Raw genomic sequence first — 22,057 nt, 5'->3', positions numbered from 1 at the left:
TGCTTTCTGCCGTTACTACTGCTTCCACTATTGCTGGTACTGTTGCTGTTGCTGCTACTTCTACTGCTATTGCTGCTACTGCTACTTCTGCTGCTGTTGCTACTATTCTACAACACGTACTACGAGCGTTGTCGTCCCCGTGAGTCCCGGGATCGAGCAGGCGCATTATCCCCAGAACCCTGAGCGCGGTTTTGCTCTAGAATGTTCCTGCTCCCGCCGCTTCGTGGCTACGTTACCAAAAATGTTTTAACCAAGGGGAAATGCTTGAAAAACTAAGACCTAATCTTTACATTCTATATTCCATTCCTTCTACCTTTATTTTCTCTCTCTGTCTCTCTCTCTCTTTCTATCCCCCTTTTCCGTTTCTTCTTTTATCTTATCATAAGATATTGGCAAAGAGTGAAAAAATAAGCCCAATAAGCTAAAGATTTAGCTTTTTCCTCTTCCTTCTATTTAGTTCTTTTTCCATTCGATGTATTCCTCGATAGCAAGATAGGAGCGAGACCCGCCTTTGTCCTGCTTTCATGGTATCGACCCTACACGGCTGACCTAGACTCACTTACATTTTCCAAGCCTACCTACTACTCGCTGATCCAATATTCCTCTCTCTATTTCTCTCTGACAAACATTATCCTCTTTACATCCATCCATCCATCCATCCATCCATCCATCCAACCATCCCCCTATTTATTTCTTTTTATTTTTATTTCTTTCTTTATCTCTCCATCGTCAAAGTTCAAATGAAATTGCTAACTTTTCGTAGAAATCGACGACGACGACGACGACGACGACGAGACGACTAGACGACGACTACACTACGACAAAGTATTGTAGGAGCTTGCGCGCGAGAATCTGGGATACACTAACATCGTCGATATTTATGACGCTTTCCTCTCCTCACACATTCGCGGACCGAGAAAGAAATTGATAAAATCTCAGCAATATGGGCGGGGATTCTTGGAAACGCGTTAACGCGTTTTGGCACGTCTTCGCGACCAACGAATACTCGCGAGAAAGAGAGAGAGAGAGAGAGAAACGGAGAGACAGACAGACAGACAGAGATATGCCTTACGGCATCTCTTTAACATTCGAGTTTCTTCACCCGGATTATATATCTTCTTTTCTATTTTTCATTCCTGTTCGAATTCTTTCTTACATACATATACATATATACATATACAGGGTGAGTCAGAATTAACCAGACATCTGAATATCTCTGTTGGATTTAAAGTTACAGAGTATGTCTAAATCAAAATCAAAATGGTTTCGAAGGACGCACATGGTCATCAACGTTTTTTTAAATGAAATTGCATTTTTTTTTCCCCATTCATTATTGTAGCCGATCCTTAAACAAGTATATATACATAAAGATACTTCAACGATCTTTCGCATACATATATATCTACGCTTTGTACAAAATTATGTAATACGCACCAAGGTATTGACTGAAAAATAATCTGGTGGGGAATTTTGTTAATATATAAATTATATATTTTGAAATATATATATTATAAATAATATATACAGAAAATATATTTAAAATCTAAACCACAATTCTATTTTTAATATATATATAAATATAATATAATATTTTATATATTTCAAACAAATATATATATATATTTATTTTAACATAGGAATCCAACCAATATTCGATCTATTCCCGGATATTTTTATTACATTCTGTAAATGTGAAACTTACCAAATACTATAGAAAGATCAAATATTTGTCTTTCATTTTCTTTGACTTTGTTCTCTCTTCTTCAGTTTTCAAATTCGTTTATTTGTATTCTCTTTCTCTCCCGTATAGACATTGGCAAAGTTTAGATATTTATTGAAAAAACATACTACCTGAGGGCATTTGTCCGAGTACTTTACTATAATTTATCGTTATAATTCAACGTTTTATCAGCCGACCTACTACTTTGAAATATTACCACTGTCTTATTGATCCGTCCGACCGTGCGCTTGGCCTTCAAAATTGTCCAACTATCAATATTATAGACGTATCGATGCGTCTAAACGTGATATCTTTACCATGCCTTACGTTTACCATGCTTTTCTTTGTCATATTTTTATACCTACACTATATTCTCTTCCTATATATTAAGATACACGTGTATATCTATATACTGGGTGGTTCAAGGAAGATTTTCTAACGTTTAAAAAGGACTCGACAACAAAAAAGCACCAGTCATTGGTTTTGAAAATCATTTGAACAATTTTTAGTCTACCTTATATTTGTGGTAAGAAAATGTAAACGAGTTAACATGTTAACGTTAAAACGACTAAGATTTATACGATCGTAACCAGGGCTATTGTAATCGATGACTTTGTTCTTAGAAAAGCACTGTGAGCTTAGAGGTGTTTATAGGTCGAGTTAAACGTTTTTCGCAGCAATCTATGCGTTCACAATTTACTTGCTTTACTTCCTTCGTTGCAGTTACTATTAGAGAAGACCCTGGTCTGTCTAGTTATATCTTTCTTTAGTTATTTCTTTATCTCGGATTGGTTCTATGGCCCTTTTTATCAACTTTTTCATACGAGTTAAATACAATTTTCTCTATGCTCTCTATTCAGGTTATTTGTGTTACAGGTTACTTGATACATTTTTTCTAACTCTATTTAGAAAGGAAATAATTAAATGGAAACGTTAGTAAAGTTTAGCCCAGAAAAATTATGTTAAATTAGAAAGGTGACTCGTAACTATTAAGCTTATCTGTTTGCTGTTAAACTTTAGTTTTTATTTTACTTTGATACTTCTTGTAACAAACGATAACATTTAGATTTTATTTTCTTTACAAATTTAGTTTCACTTTTTGCATCATAAAATTCCGTTCGAATTATCTGCTCTCTTTTGTTTCTTTTTTTTTATTGTTTTTTAATTACCTGTAAAGTTTTACAACGTGTATTTTTCTCCCCGAAGTCCTGTGAAACCGCATCATATTGTACACGCGACAAAAAATGAGAGAAAAGAGGAAGCATGTTAACGACTAGGTTTATTCAATAATAAATTAGTATTCTTAAGGTAACATAAATTCGGATAGTCATGACTAATGAACAAAATGATAATACTTATTTCATATTTCCAGATGTATGTACGTATATACGTAAATGAAAAGTAGCCGAGCACGCGCGTTAATGGACGATTCGAAAACTAGGACGAGGTGAAATGTTGTTACCTTCTTATTATCAACGTTTTCACGTTAATGTCGATAATATCTTTGACGTAATAAATCGATTACATCGAAAACCTTTCGTTGTCGGATTAAAGAATTCAACGATCGATAGGAAAGAGAAAAGAAAAACAAAGTGTCACATGTGAGTTTGAATGATCGATCCGTAGATCGGGTGATATATTTCGATTGATTTAGGTTTTCGATAAGGCTAGTACAGTAAAGCGGTTTTTAATTAAAAGTCCACTTTCATTCGATAAATTTGAAAACTTATCTTCCTCTCTACATCGAGGAAAATTTCAATGAACAAAAAGGAACAAAAATGGACAAAAATGGACAAAAATGGACGAATTATTGATCTTTCGCAACGATATTTATATTTTTTTTGCAACGAATTTTTATATTTCCATGAATATTAGGTGTAGAAATTAATCTGGTGCCATGATATCATATATTCATTGCATCAAAATCGGTATACTTTATTTTTTCCTTTTTTTTGTTTCGTCAAGTAATTTAACATTTGGTGATTATTTCGAGAAATAACAAACGCATGATTTATTAATAAAAATATTGAATATGTTTTAAAAGGAAAATTCGAATTAATTGATACAAGTAATACATCGCGCGTCGACAAAAATTTGAACTAGAAAAAGTTAACCTCAAAGCGTATTATTCTTCTTGAAATTTTGCGTGGCCTCGGTGACTCTTCGTGGTCTCTCGACGTTAAGCGCTTTACGTTTATTTTTAAATCGGGCATGTCGAACCCGTGACCCACGACAGAATTCCTCCTTACTGCTCCGATTTGATTAAATCTGAGCTTTCCTTCTTTTTTTCTTTTTTTATTTCTTTTTCTACAAACCTAGCGTCCAAATTTCTAAACGATTTTATAAATCAATCTAATTTAATGATCAATTGAATAACCAAAAAATGACCAAAAAATATCTATACTATTAACGAAATTAATTTATAATTGAATTAACGAAATATCAACATACGATATAATATAATAATATAACTTAACTCTCCTCCATTTTGATTAGTTCTTTATGTTCTTCATTTCTACCATTTTGAGAATCGATTAGTTTCGGTTGGTACTTCATTTCGGAATAAAATCCCTAGTGCTTGCGAGCGTTATACTTACGACCCAGACCTATCATTTTATTAATAGAATTTACGTTCGCGTCTTACGAGCCAGTTCTAGCTCCTTCTATACTTTTCATTTTTTTTTCTTTTCCGTCCTTCTTTTTTCTTTTTCTACTTTCTTTCTTTACATTTATTTTCTCTAGTAAAATGGTAAAATATTAAATTGCGTTCGCCTAGAGTTTCGGTCTCGTAAGTATGCGACAAACGATAACCTTTTCAATGAAATGATTTTGATTATGTCTCTAAAAAAGAATATTTTATGTTCTTGTCTTTGATAAAGAAACGTCAATGAGATACGTAATCAACTTTATACATATACAGAGTGGTACAATAACTCTGTCTACCTTGAATATATCTTTTGCTTACAATCGTATTAAAAAAGTTCCTCTATTACAGGAGGAGGGAATTTAATGATCGAAAGGATTTTTTTTCACGGTCATTTTTTTAAGAGACTTCAAGGTTATCAATGTTTTCTTTTTTTAAATAGAACTATATACGTATTTTTTTTTGCAATATTCTTATAGAATACGAATAAAAATTATTCGCATGATTATATCATTTTGATCATTTATTCTTGAAATATTCACATTTAAAGATACTCTGTTCAGCATGAATAGCTCCGTTACTTGTAATAATATAAAAAAAAATGTTTGGGACAAAATTTGCATGGCATAGAGGGGAGCATATTGTGATACCTAATTTTTGAATGTAGATGAAAGCGTAGAAGAGATTTCAAGGTCATCTTTTTTCATTTTTTAAATGACCTAATTTGTTTATTTTTATCCGCGATAGTAGGTGTTAAGATGGTTTCAGCAAACTATTAATGAAGCTTAATTATTTGCCACTATTAAGGACAATTATTTACTACTATTACGCGATAGGGCATTTCAACGAACAATTAAGTGATACGAAGATTACACTTGTATTGCAAATAATTATTATTAACTATATAACATATCAACGAAACATATAATTATTTGTTTCTATTAAGAATAATTATTTACTACTATTACGCGACAGAGCATATCAATGAACAATATTCAAGATAAGCAGAGTTATTACCGCACCCTGTGTAGATGAATATATGTATATCTATATGGTATATATGTATACCTATACACACACATTCTTAAATAAGAGTTTAACACTCACAGAGTTAAATAGCTGTGATTCAAAATTGGATTTTACAGCGAGGTTAAGAGGATAGAATTTATATACGTCTTCTCTCTCTTTCTCTCTCTCTCTCCTTCTCCCTCTCTTGAACCTTACAACCGAAAACTAGATTTTCCATTTCTCACAAACTGTGTCTGATTCTTCGGCTGTAGGCAAAGTTATTCGTTAAATAATGCGCTACCTCGGCAAATTGCCAACTTGTGTCCCCGTCAATGAAACATGTCCGATTCGTGAGGTTCGATCAATTCTCGTAATATAAAAAATTAATCCAATGGGAGAAAAAAAAATAGTAAAAATATGATTTTATTTTTATGAATATTTTAAATAGATGAGCAAATGGTTGATAATATATTCTGATTCATACTTATTAGATTAATATAATAAAAAAGAACAACCGTTATATATGATAACTATTTACGTCATAGATAATAGTATTTCTTTTTTTAAGAATTTTATCTAGTTGGTGTTTCGATCCACGCACAGTTCACAACTTTGTTTCGCTGATCTTTAGAAGCTCGTTATTTATTACATTTTCCTTTTTTTAGGTATACAGTGGAATCTTTGTTTGCGAATATAATTCGTTAAAGAAATATACTCGTAATCTAAAATACTCGTATATCAAAATATCAAAGTGAATTTCGTTGTAAGAAATACATAATGGAAAATTAAATAGTTTTGGTAATTAATATAAAAATAATATAAAATACAAAATATACACACACACTGTATATATATATATAAGTAATAATTATAAACAAGTTAATCCTTGCCGTTTACTAAACGTACTCTTACTGTTCGTATTGCAATACATCGCACGTTCATGAAATCAAACAACCCCTCGTCTCTTGGGGAAACACTCGTAAACCAAATTATTCGCAATCCAAGGTGTGACCGTACATGCAAAACTGCGCGTGATACTTTCCGTGTATTTGCTATATTCGTTTATCGTTGACATCGGCCGATACGATAGATAGACTTTTAAAGTTTCTCGAAGCTAGAAAGAACCCTCAACTATGCGAAATCAATTTGTTCGCGATTTAACGCTTATCCTCTCTTCTCAAAAACTTCGATTGATTAATTTTTTTTCGTCTATTTTTTTTAGTTTTTTCTTCAAATCTCTTATTCTCTTTTTCTCTTTACGACAAACCCGACCTCGTGATTTGTCTGTGAATAAGATGATTAAATGGCGCAAACCAAGCTCGTTCTACTTTACATTCGAATTCATTCGTCGTTTACGTTAAAATAAGAAGACAAAAGGTATCTTTTCATCATTGAGGAATAATCAAAATGGCGGCGATACTTTAAAATCGGCGATTATCACGTGCTCTTATTTTTTTTCCTATCTTTTTCTTTTTTATTTTCCCAAGCGAGATATTAAATCGACACATTGTGTCGACTAATTAAGTGGTTTCATTGGATATATGTATTTATATATAAGTAGCGCGAATGAAGTCATATAAAGCGGATGCATGACTTCAGAGAACATTAATTAATGACGCACACACGTCCTTTTATATTTTTCCATTTTTATTATGCTTAAGAGTTGTTAGATAGTTATACTACATGAGCTAAATAACGTGGGTGTTGAATATGATCAAACTTGACCAACGCGTTCTACATATGATATCAACGTTATAACGATATACTTGCGCCATACGATATGTTTTAATATATGATACGCGAATAATGTAAATATGATAATTTTCTTTCCGTGCCAATAACATGATTTATTGTTTAACCGGTGTCTCTAGAATATTTCAATGATTAAAGCTGTAAGGATGATTATTCTTAAATAATTTTTCACGAGTCAAGAATTCGGTTAAACGTCAACGATTATTCTTTTATTATTATTATTAAATTGTTGATGGTTTATATTTGACAATATCGTTACAAGACGAATATTAAAATGAGCAACGATGTAACAATTCATAAACGATCTCATTGTCAGCCAAGAAAATTCTTAAGTAGGTCATGAGCCTAGGCACTCTTGAAAATGTTTACGTCTGTCTGCCAAATTACGGAAAAACAGGACATTTTTAGTTATCGCGATGCTACGAGAGAGGAAAACTGGACCATCCTATTTCTCCTAGAATATAGAACTAGAACAAGATCTTCTCTCTCTCATTATCAGTCAAAACTAAAATCTTTTACCCCTATCTTAACCTTCTATAATGCTCACCCTGTCTATTTAAAAAAAAATATACGATATATATATATATATTTTTCGGAAATATATTATTTATCAGTAAATTAATATTTTTTAATTTATTCAAACACAAATCTTTAAATATCTTGATTTCAAAATGAATGGACTCAGACCATTTTCAAAATGAACGACTCGTATATATTATTTATAATAAAATTATATTCAATTTATACATTAGATAGGTATGTAATTTATCGTCATTTTTTTTATCGGGGCGGGAAATACGGGACTAACTTGGAAGTCACACATTTTTTAACTATATACATTTATCTGTATTTTTTTAAATCTTATTTATTTTATAAATATTTCAGTATCGTTTCAATGCCAACGATTTGCATTTTATTTTTAAACAGAACTCTACGTTTGTAATAATAACTACATATTTTACGTAAAAAAGCAAATTAACTTTCGTTCAAAACATTTGTTCACTTCGAATTGGGAAAAATATTATATTATTTTTTAAAGAGTTAATAACATCAGACATACTTTCATAACATTTACACTTCGTGTTTTCTTATTTTCTCATTATCAGATATTTATCCTGATCATTTAAGAATGTCAAAGTATGCGCATCGATAAGAACAAAACGAAAGTGTGATCTATTATAAATGAAATTTTTATATTCTTTTTTCTCTTACCTTGTTTCTTTTTATTTCTCTTTCCCTCTCAGATATATAAAACAAACAGAGATAAGTGTGAAACGCGATAAGCCATTCCTGGTTTGCTTTTTAAGAATCGATCGTATAAAAGGGTACAAGCTGGAGAATACTTACGCGCATGCGCACTTCTTTTCTTATCTTCTCTTTCTCCCTCTCTCTCTCTCTCTCTCTTTATCCTCTGTCATCCTTTTCTTTTCTTTTTCTCTTTCACTTTCTTTAGCTTTGTGTAACTTCGATAAGTGGATTCAGTATGAACAGAAAAATAACTCATAAAGTACTTTATACCACACTCGACGTATACCTAATCGGTACCAGTAATGATCTTTCATCACATACCTATATAGCAGGCATCTATATATCTATAACATATATATTATTATATATATCTTTTCGACCACTACTAATATTCTGATCCATTTAATCTCCATCCTGTCTACGAAAATCAGATTGACCCAACCAAACATTTTATTCTGTAGCTATATATATAATATACAGGATGTTTGAGGTTTTTTGTGCAAAAGTTGTGAACATATTCTACGCACAAATGTAAGAAAAACTAACTTCAAAAATGTTCTATAAATATAGGTCATTCAAAGCTTTGTTTAAAAGTTATAACATAAATTGTAAAAATGTCTGAATATGCTAGATGATATTTAACAATTAAAAATGATATTTAACAATTCTCTCATTCAACGTATTCTTCTATGAATAATAATTTGATTACTTAGATCACCTGACCTCACACCCCATTAGATTTTTATTTCTTAGGAAAACTAAAACGAGAAGTTTATGTAACTGAGATAGTTGCATTTGATGTCGTGGTAGAACGAATTAGGAATGCAGTTGCAGAAATTGATAGAAATTCACAAGAAATTTGTTATGTCATAAACAGCATACTACAGTGATGTCAAACTTGTATTAGTGTAGGTGGGTAACAATTTGAACAACACATTTAAACAGTTTTTCAATTGATGTTATAACTTTTCAACAAATTTTTAAATGACCTATATTTTAATAAAATATTTTTCTTATTTTCCAGTGTAGGATAGTTTTACAACGTTAATATAAAAGAAACCTCAGACATCATGTATATCATACAATATACTTTAAGAAATGAAGAAAATTACTTTTATATTGTATAACAGTTTTAAATAGTATTTTTGTTTCTCAAGTTGTCAGGAGAACCGATTAACAATAAGATACGAGAAGGGTCATGTATTCGAGTTTATCGACTATGCAAGATCGTTATTAACTTTTCTCGTTGGCCGATTCAATGGCATTCAGGACAACGTGTAAGGGTAACTGTGCCGTTATTGATATCCGATGACACCCGCCGATATCGGTTATTCCTATACGGATTTTGTGGCACGTTCTCCCTATGTTCGCGAGATATCGTTATTCCGTGCAGTGCAACGTTATGACCTGTTTAGGTTATGTTCCACTAACTTACTTTTGTATAAGTAGGTAAGAACCGGGGTCGATCGTCCTAGCTACATTAATTCCCATTACAATGATTGATATTTTTCATAAATATGCGCACCTATAGGGCGTGTCCTTAAAGTATTCCTACTATTTATGCAAATTTTAACAAATATTATTTGCGTATATGTTACGGTTAACTCTTTGAGGCACGGAATTTTAGAAAACAAAAAGACCCATATGTTGTACAGAAATTTTATTTATATTTAAATTGCACAAAATTGGTTTATTTTTATTAATAAAGGAATAACATATTATAAAAACGTAAAGAAATAATAATTCCATTAAGTTTTTTGTGGGTCTTGAATAGTTCCATCGTGCACATTTACGCATCAAAAAGATAGGACACTTTTAATACCGCCGTACTTCAAAGAGTGTGAAGATAACGGGGATTCTATAGAATGCCCAGAAGGTTTAGGACAATATATAAAATGTGTTTCATTTGGTTGTGTTTAGACAATGATTTGAGATTTTTTTTCCTTCTCCCCCCGTGTTTTAAACACACGTGAGAACATAAACGTTGATGCTCAAAGAGTTAAGTTGATTGAAAATAAAAGAATATTTTTTAATTATTCTATTCGGTATATTGCTAGAATATTATCTTAAAATTAGACGGAGAGATTAGAAATGGTTTTTTTGGTTTTGTTTTTGTGAAATGTCTTTTTTTAAAAAAAAAATAGACAATTCAGTGACAATTTTAATGACCCGATTCTCAAGTCCCTAGCATCTTTCTAAAGTTTGTTTTATAACGAGGAAGAAAGAGAAAGAGATGAGAATTTTATTCGTCCTTCAACGTGAAGTGCTTCGGCCCTGGACTTTATATAATCCAGCTAAAATAAAGTATAATATAAAATAATAAAAAAGAAAAAAAAATAAAGAGAGAGAGAAGAGATATTAGATGTCATAATTTTAACGAAACTTCGCTCTTACGTTAACTCATAATTCTCTTTTGTCTTTCCGTTCGATGACTAAACGAAAAGTTTCTTAGCCGACTAAATTGTTTCTCGAGAAAACGAAGAAGAGTATAGTACGTGCGAATAGGTGTCATTAACGTGTCGAAGACTGCTGGTTATGCTCTTGTAGAATAACTTCCGCCTGTTACATTAGTAAGCAAACTTAAGGAACTTATATGACTTTTAACGGTGAAAAGTTTTTTCTTTTTTTTTTTTCTAGTCTTACAAGAAATGCAATGACGCTGTTTTATCGACCGGGGAAACTTTCCTATCAAAGAACATATTTATATACATACTAAATATAGGTTATTCTTTTGCAAGAATGTTATTATATCTATGTATATAGGTAAACGTAGAAAGAACTATCTAGTTATGCCTAAGTAATTTAATCAACTTCAACTACGTTTTATATTTCATTTTTGTATTGTATAGGTTTTTTCTTCTTAATAAAACCAATTTTGACGATTACAAAATCATGTTTTTCGTTGCCATTGTCGTCTTCGTAAAGACGTCATTATCGTAAATTACTTCTTATCAGATAGAGAAGAGATCGGACGGGCCACGTGTCGCGCTAAAATCATTTCTAATTGGTATTTTAAAAAACCGTCACGAGCAATAGATTTACCTTGATGGGTAATTTTTTTTCTTTTCTTTCAACACAGTATCTTCCCATCATAAATGTATCGCGTAAATCAACAGGGATCGGTCGGTAATTTTCGTTTCAATATAGTTTATCACACTAAGAGTATTTTTCAACTGCAATTATTACCAAATCAAGGTCTTCAAAATCAGATGCCATTAAGAAAATATTCAAAAATTGATCATTTTTAAGATTTATAAGCTCCCACGCCAATGGACTCTCACGTATACATATTACCACCGCGTTTATCTCAAAACTATATTTTTCAAATTGGCAAGCAGAATAACTAAAATAATTTCTCATTAATTAATCTCAAATTTAAAGAATATTTTGGAAACTACATTTTTCAAAGAAATACGTAAGATTTTTTTTATAAATAAAATATTATTTCTAGTTGCAGTTGATTTTATTCGAATTTATAGCGAAAAAATGATTTACATTGATGTTACCCCTTAATGATTTAATATTGACGTGAAAGAATGGTTTGTACGTAGAGAAATCGATGCTTGATAAGAATTATGAAACAAGAGAAAAGATAATCGTGTTCTTCAAATAGAAAAATCATGTTTGAATTGTGGGAGACATCGAAAGTGGGAATGTTATTACGCGTAAATCGAACTACTTAGGATTTATCTTTTCAATCTAGTCGTGGGCAATTATCGATTAACCTAATTGTCCGCCCGATTAGTACACTTTTGTATAAAAAAAACAAAACATCAATTGATATATATCAATATATGTAAAAAAACTAATAACGAGACATAAAGAAAAAGACGAGCGTAATCATCCCCGATAGATCGGATCGTCCCTCTACAGACGATTTGTCAATAGGCAGGAGAATCCAATCTTGACCGCGATTAGGCTCTCCTATCTCTCTCTTTCTCTTTATTTTCGCAATACAGGTATAGTCCCTATAGATAAAAATAGGCGTACCACGAGATGCTGCACCCGATGACGTCATACGTGTATGTATACTATGCGCAGGCGCTTTCAAGTTAACATAATCGTTTCGTCTCGTCTCGTTAACGCTCTTTTTTTTCATATATATTGTATATATATATTTACGATTAATTGAAAACCGTGAGAAACAAACCGAGTTTCTAAAACGTTGCACCATTTCCGTTCAATTTCGTGTATATTTACTTATCGTAAGTATTTATACGCTCTTTCTTTCTCTTTCTTTTTTCCTTCATTTGTCATTTAGGTTTACTGCAAAATAAAGTCTACGTAAAGTACTTCGAAAACGAGATTTTTGAACATATTTGTAGATTTTGTAAAGGCATTAATTATAACTGGTCAAAAAATTTCAACTTTTTTTTGTCTGCAATTATAATTTTAAATATAATTATCCTCGCTAAATTTTCGGGTGCTGAATTCAGTGGAATAAATCATTTTTCTTTATCACATTATATTTCCGAAATATTAAGACATAAGTGTGAAACGTTCGATCAGTCCTATTTACTTTCAGTTCGAAATCAGATATTTCATGCTCAATTGTTTAATAAAATGTGAGGGAGTTAATGATTTTAAATGCATCAAAACAATTACATTTAGAAATAATAAATATGTGCATTTATCTAATTTTGAGTTGTAGAATTCAATGGAAAAATCAATTTTTCCCTATAAGGTTACAGTACTTATTAGATACAAAGTATAGTTATATAAAATACTATTAACTAAAACTTGACGTCGATATATAGCATAATAATTATAGTTAAAATTTCAAATATTTATAAAAGTTTGAAATAAAATTGAGACGTTAATATATGTTTAAATCGTTCGATCGTTATCAACGTCTCTATTATTTTCGGAACAGACTAAATCAACGATTTACGAGAACATATCTACCAACGATTGCACAAGTATTTGTTTATTTATATAGTCTCTTCCTAGAAGAAAAGCATTAGAAATTTGTATACACTTAATACTTCATCCTAAATCTTATCAACGTGATATATCTATGTATGTATGTACGATCGTATGGTTCGATTATGGTGTTAAATCAAGCAACGTTAATATGTTCAATCCACCGCGATCAAGTTTATAAATAACTACCTCAATACTTCGCGATCACGCACTATTTATCCTGTAAAATTAATCGATACGCCAATATAACATAGCAAGATAAGACCCCACAAACTACAAAATTTTATATATTTACTATACACATTTTACAATATATGTGATATGTTATTGTTATACGATTAGATCTATGGGGTGTTGTTTTTATTAGGGTTTTGTACACTTGCAACAGCTATCCAATTTGGATGTGTTGTTGCTTTTTTTTTCATTTTTTATTTCTGTTTATATTTTTGTTTTTAATCGTTAAGCATTGTTAAAGTTCTTACATATATTTCTATAATATTTAATTTTTTTTTTAATTTAGGCTATATTTTATATATCTTCTCCGAGATATATAATTGTTATTCCGACAATAAGCATTCTGAATGATTTTAAAAAAGAATATATTGGTGTTGGATAATGTTATATAACTCCTCGATGTTTCTCGGTGATAAGAGACGAATAATAAATTAAGCAAATAAATATATTATTTCTAAATATATTATCTACATTAAATTTGAAATGTGAATGATAATTCTCGAGAGTTGATAATAATCGACTGTATTGTCGTTTTACTTTAATATTAATTAACGTTAAGGTAATTATCGAAATCAATAGATTGAAATAAACGTGACGATCTTGAAAACATTTTTAGTATCTATATCCGATCGATTATATTTTTTCTTTTTTTAATTATCCTCTAAAATTTAGATTGATTGATTTTATTTTGGTATATTTTTCTTTTAGCGATAAATTAGCCCGGTGTAGATATATATATATTTTGTTTGTTTGGTTAAATAGACATTAAAAATATATGAATTATATATTATATACTTCTAAAATAGATTTAAAATATAAAAAAATTTATATTACATTCTGATATAAAAATGACGATAAATTACATATCTGATTAATCTATAAATATAATATATATATTTCAACAAAAATATATATTGTCCTTATAACTCCCTTTTTTACTGGTTTGTAAGGTACAACAATAAATATATATCATTTATATATCTATTTTTAAAAGGTGCAATTTGAAAGGGAAAGAAAAAAGTGCAAAAAGAATTATTAACTTTAGTATCGGTATTCGTCGGTATATCAAGGTGTTCTTTTACGCTTGAGCTAGGGAGAGTTTTTATTACATAATCTCTGGTATGTCAGCTGATAGAAGCACTTTTAGCGGGTCGAAGTTTATTTAACGCAAGATCGATCACCTACTTTTCTAGACGGATAGACTTTTTCTTGGTATAGACTTTCGATTCGAATAATTAATCACCCTGTTGTGTTTGTCTGTTCTCCTTTCTTTTTTCTTTTTTTTTTTCAGTCAATATTTTGGAAAATGTTTCATATCCATTCGAAACAAAATTCCTATTACATTATCCCGAGTAGAAATATTTATATATATTTTTAAAAATATAAAATAAAAATATAAATTAAAAATACATATATTATAAATAAATTGTTTTGAAATATACAAATTATATAAAATTTCCTATTATATAACATATCCATATTACGTATTTATTTAATATATAAATTTAATATAATATTTTTTGTTAATTAAATTTATACATTTATTTACTGACTTTAATCCTGTATTTACAGAATTATTGCAGCAAAATTTAGATAACATAATATAAAATAATAAAGATTACATATAATATAAATAATATTAGGTGTACAACTTTGCTTCCATCGTTTTTCCGGCTTTCTGCCGAAAATAAAATGATATATATTTTATATATATTAAAAAATATACACACGGGATACTAGGATATAATATAATATAATAATTATAATATTATTTATAATATTATTACTAGTTACAAGTAATACTATACTTTTACGTTACGTAATATATTCTTATATAGACGATTGTAGAATCCATTTAATAAATAATTAATTAACCGTGACACATGCATACATACTTGAGAAACTAATCGATAAAAATAGAATCCACACCTAAAACTATTTAACAAACGTTATATGTATTCCATATAAGAATGAAAGAAATGTTGACACGCATTTTTTCGCGTCGATGACGAGAGCTCTAAAGAGATGACGAAGCGAAGGTTACGTTAAGTCATAGACGTATGTGTGTGTGGGTGTATATGTGTGTACGACAGAATTTTATTACTTTCTAAAGAAGTACGTCATATAAATTGTGTAGAAATGTCTAACTATTTCTATCTCATCATCTCATAATCTCTCGGCATTCTCGAAAGACATTTCATGCGTGAAATGATTTGCGCGCATTCTTCGATATATTTCTTTTTCCTAACATAACGAGAACAATTGTGTGTGGAAGAATTATAATGTGAGTGCGTTTAGATCGGTAGGAAAGTAATAGTGTTTGAACTTCGATAAGGGAATACGAGATTGTGTAAATTGAAGTTACTTAAGAAGCTATTTGAGTAACGTCGAACACGTGAAGGAATGACGTACGAAGAGGAATCTCATCTTGTATGTTGTGTGACTAACAAGTCTTGTTAGAAAATCCATCTGTCAATCTGTTCGTCTATTTCCTTCTCAATATTATTTTTTTCTTTCTGTCTGTGTTAACAGTTTGGCCCTCGGTTTGTTGTTTTAAGGGTTAATGCTTCTCCAACGTTCGGAAAAAAATAATATATATATTTGAGAATTATTTTCTGGGAATATCGTAAGTGGAAGGAAAAATTTGTTTAAACGACCTTCTTTTTATATATATATATATATATATATATATATACTTTCGATAACAATCACAACTTTTTTTATCGCAAGTTGTTACAAAATGGCAGAGTCAAGGGTTTACTGTTGGGATAGAAAAGTTTACATCGAAAACAGGGTTTTATTGATGGACGGAGATTTCTCCTACAATATTTGAACCTAAAGATAAAAGCTATACTATTTCTCAGTTTTACAATAGATTGTCTATAGTGTTTTGCGTTGTTTTCTTGTCAAATGTTGTTTTTTTGGGGGGAAAGAAAAGTTATCCAGATAAGAAAAATCTTATGCAGTTCGATAGATAATGTAGTTATACTCTTATAAGTGAATCGGTCGTAAACTGTAGTCGCTATCTATCCGGCAATTTCAAAAATTGTAGTTTCCAAATATAAACGTTTAAAGTTTCACATAACTCGTAACACGCTGCATGGGACTTTAGGCAAGGATACTTAAAATAGACATTTCGGAGCTTGTAACCTCTATGAAACTTCTTCCACCGTATTTCAAGACCCTAAGGAATATTTTAAGCCAAAAAAACTTTTCAATTTTTTGAAAATTTTACAATGTAGGTATTGTAGTTCCACCCCTAGCATTCGAATGACGGATAGGACCAACGTTAGAATAATATCAAATATATGCACGTGGAACGACTACAGTATTTATTTTAGTTCGAATATTTACGATAATGATGCTCCATTAAATACAATTTAAAATAATGATCTCGACGTAAATGACAAGGATCGTGGTGGTGAATGAAAAATAATCGAAGATATAAATTTGTGAGTATTATTTGATAAAAATTTACGTAAAACACTTGAAAAATTGTTAATTCAATTAAATGTCGATCGATTTATTGTTGGCCGACGGTTCATAATATACGTATAGTATAGTATGATATAGTATTATATCATAGTATATATATTTATACGATATTACAGTATTATACAAAAAATATTATTATATAGGCCAATAAAAATAATTAATAATGCATATATAAATCTACTAACATATGTTAATAATTTTATATAATACTCCAAGTTTTTTTAATTGATATTTTATCTCAAGCGTTTGATAACGCTTGTTAAAAATCTTAATGATTTGTAATTCTGATATATTACAATCAGAAGTATATAGTTGAATATATCAGTTTTTTTTTTGTATCCATCTAACAATATGTCGGCCATTTTTTATATATATATACCTAATTCGTTTACATATTTAAATAAATGTTAAATTAATAATAAAAGTTATGATATTAAAAATGAAAATTACAAACAAATTGGAGGATCGATGAATCGTGATTTTCATATTTAATAGAAAATTTGTCGTTAGCCATTCGCGAAGTCAAGGGGTGTAATGCAACGAGTGTTTTTTTTCTAACGATAAGCTCTTGTAAAATGAGTAGCAGAAATCGATAAGTTTCGAGTAGAACTGGCGACGACGTTGGACGCTAAGTCCCTCTCTCCCTTTCTCTGGTTCCCTTTTGTCATGTTTCTCGTACGTGTATGTGGGTGTCTGTGCAATTTATCTCGAGGACGATGTTCTCGAAACGATGTTTAACTCAAGCAGCATTATCGTCGAGTTACAAACTAAAAGAGTTTGTTTCATCGTTAAACTTTGCGTTTATACATACTTTAATGATACGATGTCGTATGCGTCTTATATTTGTTATATACAATGATATGAGCACAATTAAACATACTTTAGACAATTCTTAATAATGTTAACATTCACTCAGATACACAATCTGATTTGAATTATTTGAAAATTTGAAATCATTTGTCAAATTATTGTTCAAATTATTTGGATTACTAGTTCCCATATAAACTAAAATAACTAAAGTCAATCATTCATGGTTATGATTAGTAAAATGTGTGAATGGGGTCAAATAACAAACAATAAATATAAAAATAAATAAAAAACCATGAGGGAAAAAGATAGGAATACATTTTCAAGAGGTATTAGTAAAGACGTGACTCGAATCTATAAAAAGGAAAAAGTAAAATAAAAACGTTTGGAAATCATATAGCAATATTTAATCCACCTCTTGTTTATTTGTCAAATTAGGAAGGAATTAGAAATTTATTTAAAATAATAAGAAAACTCAAATATTCTTGGCTTCCCTCTTTTTATCTTAACGAGTAGTCCAATCACGTCGAGATTCTATTTTCAAACATATATGCTTTATCTCTTCTTTTACTTTTTTTTTCTTTTTTTCTTTTCTTCTTTTCTTTCTACATGCCGAGATTGACGTCATAGAGAGAGAAAGAGAAAGAGTTACGAGAGAGCACATTAGTAGAGAGACGAGGCAAACGTTTACATGGCAGTTAATTTCGGAATCGTTATCGCAATTCCACTTTTTGATAGCTTACTTCTATCTCGAAGTCTGTTGGGGCTTATTATCTCTATATATTGTACCTTAAATTAAAAAAAGAAAAGTAGGAAAAAAGAAATTGTAAAACACTAATTAATCTATTCATGGTTCTTAACTTACAATTAGAAAAAGAAAGAGAGAGAGAGATAGAGATAAGCAGTGTCGGAACTACAAATGTTTGGTTCCCCCTCCTTTGCTGCAGAATATAATTTTGGTATTAATTAGAATTAATATTGATATTTAATGTTTTAAAATGTTTAAAATCTTTTTTTTTTGAGATTTTAAATTTGCAAAATCTTTAAATTTTCAAATATCTTTTTTGTCTATATAAATACGCAATTTTAGCTTTTATTGCTAAAAGGAGATAAATTATGAATTTCTTTATTGTAACACAACACTTCGTTACTTAGCTACAATTTAAACGAAAACTGATAGTTCTCAAATAAAGTGGAGTTAGAGATAATGTGTATACATTTCTCAGGTCTCTATTTTTCCATTAACCCTTTTGTACTTTTTAATTTCAGGTTTAAACATTTTAATTTATTTTAGAATTTTGCTTTGTTTAGTTTTCAAATTTAACTCGATATATGAGTATTACTATAAATAAATAAATACAAATCAGATGGTGTTGAATCTCACATGAATGTGCAAAAAAAGTATAAAAAAACAAAAAACAAAGTAGAAAGCAGGAAAATACACTTTCTCTTTGTTCATATTAAAATCTGAATAATGCAATGGAACCTCAGTTTGCGAGCGTAATCCGTTTCAGAAATAAGCTTGTAATCCGAAGCACTCGTATATCAAAAAGTATCAAAGAAAATTTCATCATAAGTTAATATATAATAGAAAATCAAATAATTCGTCCCACGATTATAAATTAATATAAAAATAATATAAAATACAAAATACTAAGTAACAATTAAGCAAATTAATTCTTGTTGTTTGCCAAACGTATTCTTACTGCTCGTATTGCAATACATCGCACGTTCATGAAATCAAAATTTGTTGTTCGTCTCTTAGGGAATACTCGCGAACTAAATAACTCATAATCCAAGGTTTGACTATAATCAAAAATTTGATTGTAAATAATGAATTCTTTTTTTAAATTACACGTTATAATCTCAACTATCAGACTATACGTGCATTTTACAGGCTACAAACATGTTTGAAATTTGTTTTAAAAATACTAGAAACTATCACTTACAAAAAAATCCTAAATTACTTATTATTGGTCAATCCAATGCATCTAATAAACCTGAAATCGTCATTCTCTGAGCACGTTTTGACGTAATTACTGACGAAATCATCTATTCGTTCCTTTTGAACATGTATTTTGCTAAACGACTAATCGGGTGCGCGTAGTACACGCGTCGACCCTTCGATTAATCAATATGATTGAGTTTCGCGTTTGCGGCGTGCAATATCGGACGTTGCGTGCGTATATATATATATATGTACGTGTGTGTGTTTGTACGCTTGCAAGCACTTTGCCGTCTCTACGGATTGTTTAGCACGTCGTGAATAGTAAAAGTTTCAGCGAGGAAAAAAAGTGACAGTCATTTTATTTTTAAATTAGTTGCGATATCCAAAATTTGATTAAACACATTTTATAAGGGCAGTCAGATTATCATATATTAAAGAATCAGTTAGTCATTACCTTTACAGGTATAATAATTACAAAAACTTAAGGTTATGTAAAATAAAATTCAAAATAAAAATTAAAAATTTAAATGCTATAGCATTCACGTCCGCGAACGTGTTAATCCAAAAGTGATCGGAGATTCAATGGAGAACCCATTCTACTTGGTTGTTATTATTGTATTTATTAGCTTTTATTATTGACTGGACTTTTTAGAATTTCGAAGTGAGAATGTTGTCTCGTTGTTGTTAATATCAAATGAGAAATAGATTTCAAGTGAAATTAGTCAAACGATCCAGCCACATTGAATTACTAGTAGTTCCCTTTAGATAACAAAAGTCAAGCAACGTGAGTACGATTAGTAACATGGATGGGTGACCAATCAAACAAAAACCGTGTGCTGACATGAGAAACGGTAAAAGCTTTTTTGATAGTATTGAATAAATGTGACAAGGTTTTTGTAGAGAAGTGACTCAAAAATTCCGAAAAACGAAAAATAAAAAATCATTTCAAGTATAATGGAATATAAATATAAAAGTTCGATGTTAAATAATTCAATTATCTCGCCTATTCTCGCGTTTAACTCATACGGCATCATGCCCATAACCGTTCTCCTCTCTAATAATAGTCTATACATATGAATCTTATAGAAATATCTTTCATTCTTACGTCATTGGAAGTTAAAAAGGGGTGCGGTCCTGTAAAAGTTCGTTCTACAAGCCAACTCTAACGGATCAGAGAAATATAACATTGGATAATCCAATCTTGGATTTTCTTTCCATGAATAATACGATCATTTATTTCAACTACTATTAAACGTCTACAATTTCTTCCAATACATACGTTTCGTACGCATAATAATTCATATTGCTGCAATATTGTATTATATCGTAAATTACATCCTTCTGTGCATGTAAGTATTAGTGTGTGCGCGCGCGCGTGCTCGAGAGATAGAGAGAGAAAGAAAGAGAAAGAGAGAGAGAGAGAGAGAGAGAGAGAGAGAGAAAGACAGATGACAGGAGCGAGCCCGAGGGGAGGGGAAAATAGCATAAAATAATCGTGTCGTGACGCGAGCAAGACGCGAGGTAACGATTTATAAATACTTCGCTTTGTACACCAGAGTATTTGATATTCCTTTCGTTGCTGTCTTCTTTTGATAGCCATCGGGTTACGTTCGCGCATGCGCCTACGCTCCGCGACTATTTTACCAACTAACTAATTGTAAGAAATAACAGTATAAGCAAATCTCATACCTTTCCATCATTTTTCCATTTTGATTAATACCTGTAGTCAATCTGAACGTGCAGATTTGCCTCCATCTTTTTTAACACTTTGCACTTTTTAATTTCACATTTAAACGTTTTAAATGATTTTAGAAATTGCGTTGCATAATGTCGAGTCTAAACTCGATATAGCAATGGAAAGGAGGGAGGGTTAGGTTAGGAGCCTAAGTGATACAAATTTCGGGATCCTCAAATTCAAATTAGAAAAAGAAAGTTTCAAAAGAAGTCCCATCTAGCTATTAACAAGAAAGAAAAGTAATGAAACATTTCATACAGACGATAATCGCCGGTATTTAATTAGGACACCTATCCTATAATGTTGCTCGATAATGCTCTTGAGAGAGGGAAAACGCGCGTTTGGTGGTTGATTTATATAAATAATAGTGTCAATGAAACGTATTTTAATAATAAAGTAAAGTATTTCTATTATCAATTAATTATGAAGTAATTTTAATAACAGCAAATAATGATTAACCAATGAGGAGGTTATCATGCTACAAGTGTTAATATCAATAACCAGTAAGCTAAATCAATTAAAATCAACAGATTTTAAAATGTA

At 30.3% G+C, this 22,057-nt stretch overlaps 1 protein-coding gene across 15 annotated transcripts in view; it reads left to right on the top strand.

The window, feature by feature from the left end:
• Positions 1-22,057, top strand: part of LOC122522830 (plasma membrane calcium-transporting ATPase 3) — an 84,740-nt gene that overhangs the window by 2,646 nt on the left and 60,037 nt on the right. The window lies entirely within an intron of this gene.

This window comes from Polistes fuscatus, unplaced genomic scaffold (assembly GCF_010416935.1).
Source record: "Polistes fuscatus isolate 324 unplaced genomic scaffold, CU_Pfus_HIC Scaffold6, whole genome shotgun sequence".
In the NCBI taxonomy this organism is placed as follows: domain Eukaryota; kingdom Metazoa; phylum Arthropoda; class Insecta; order Hymenoptera; family Vespidae; genus Polistes; species Polistes fuscatus.
The sequence above is the reverse complement of the archived record's forward strand: the minus strand, read 5'-3'. Positions and strand labels throughout refer to the sequence as shown.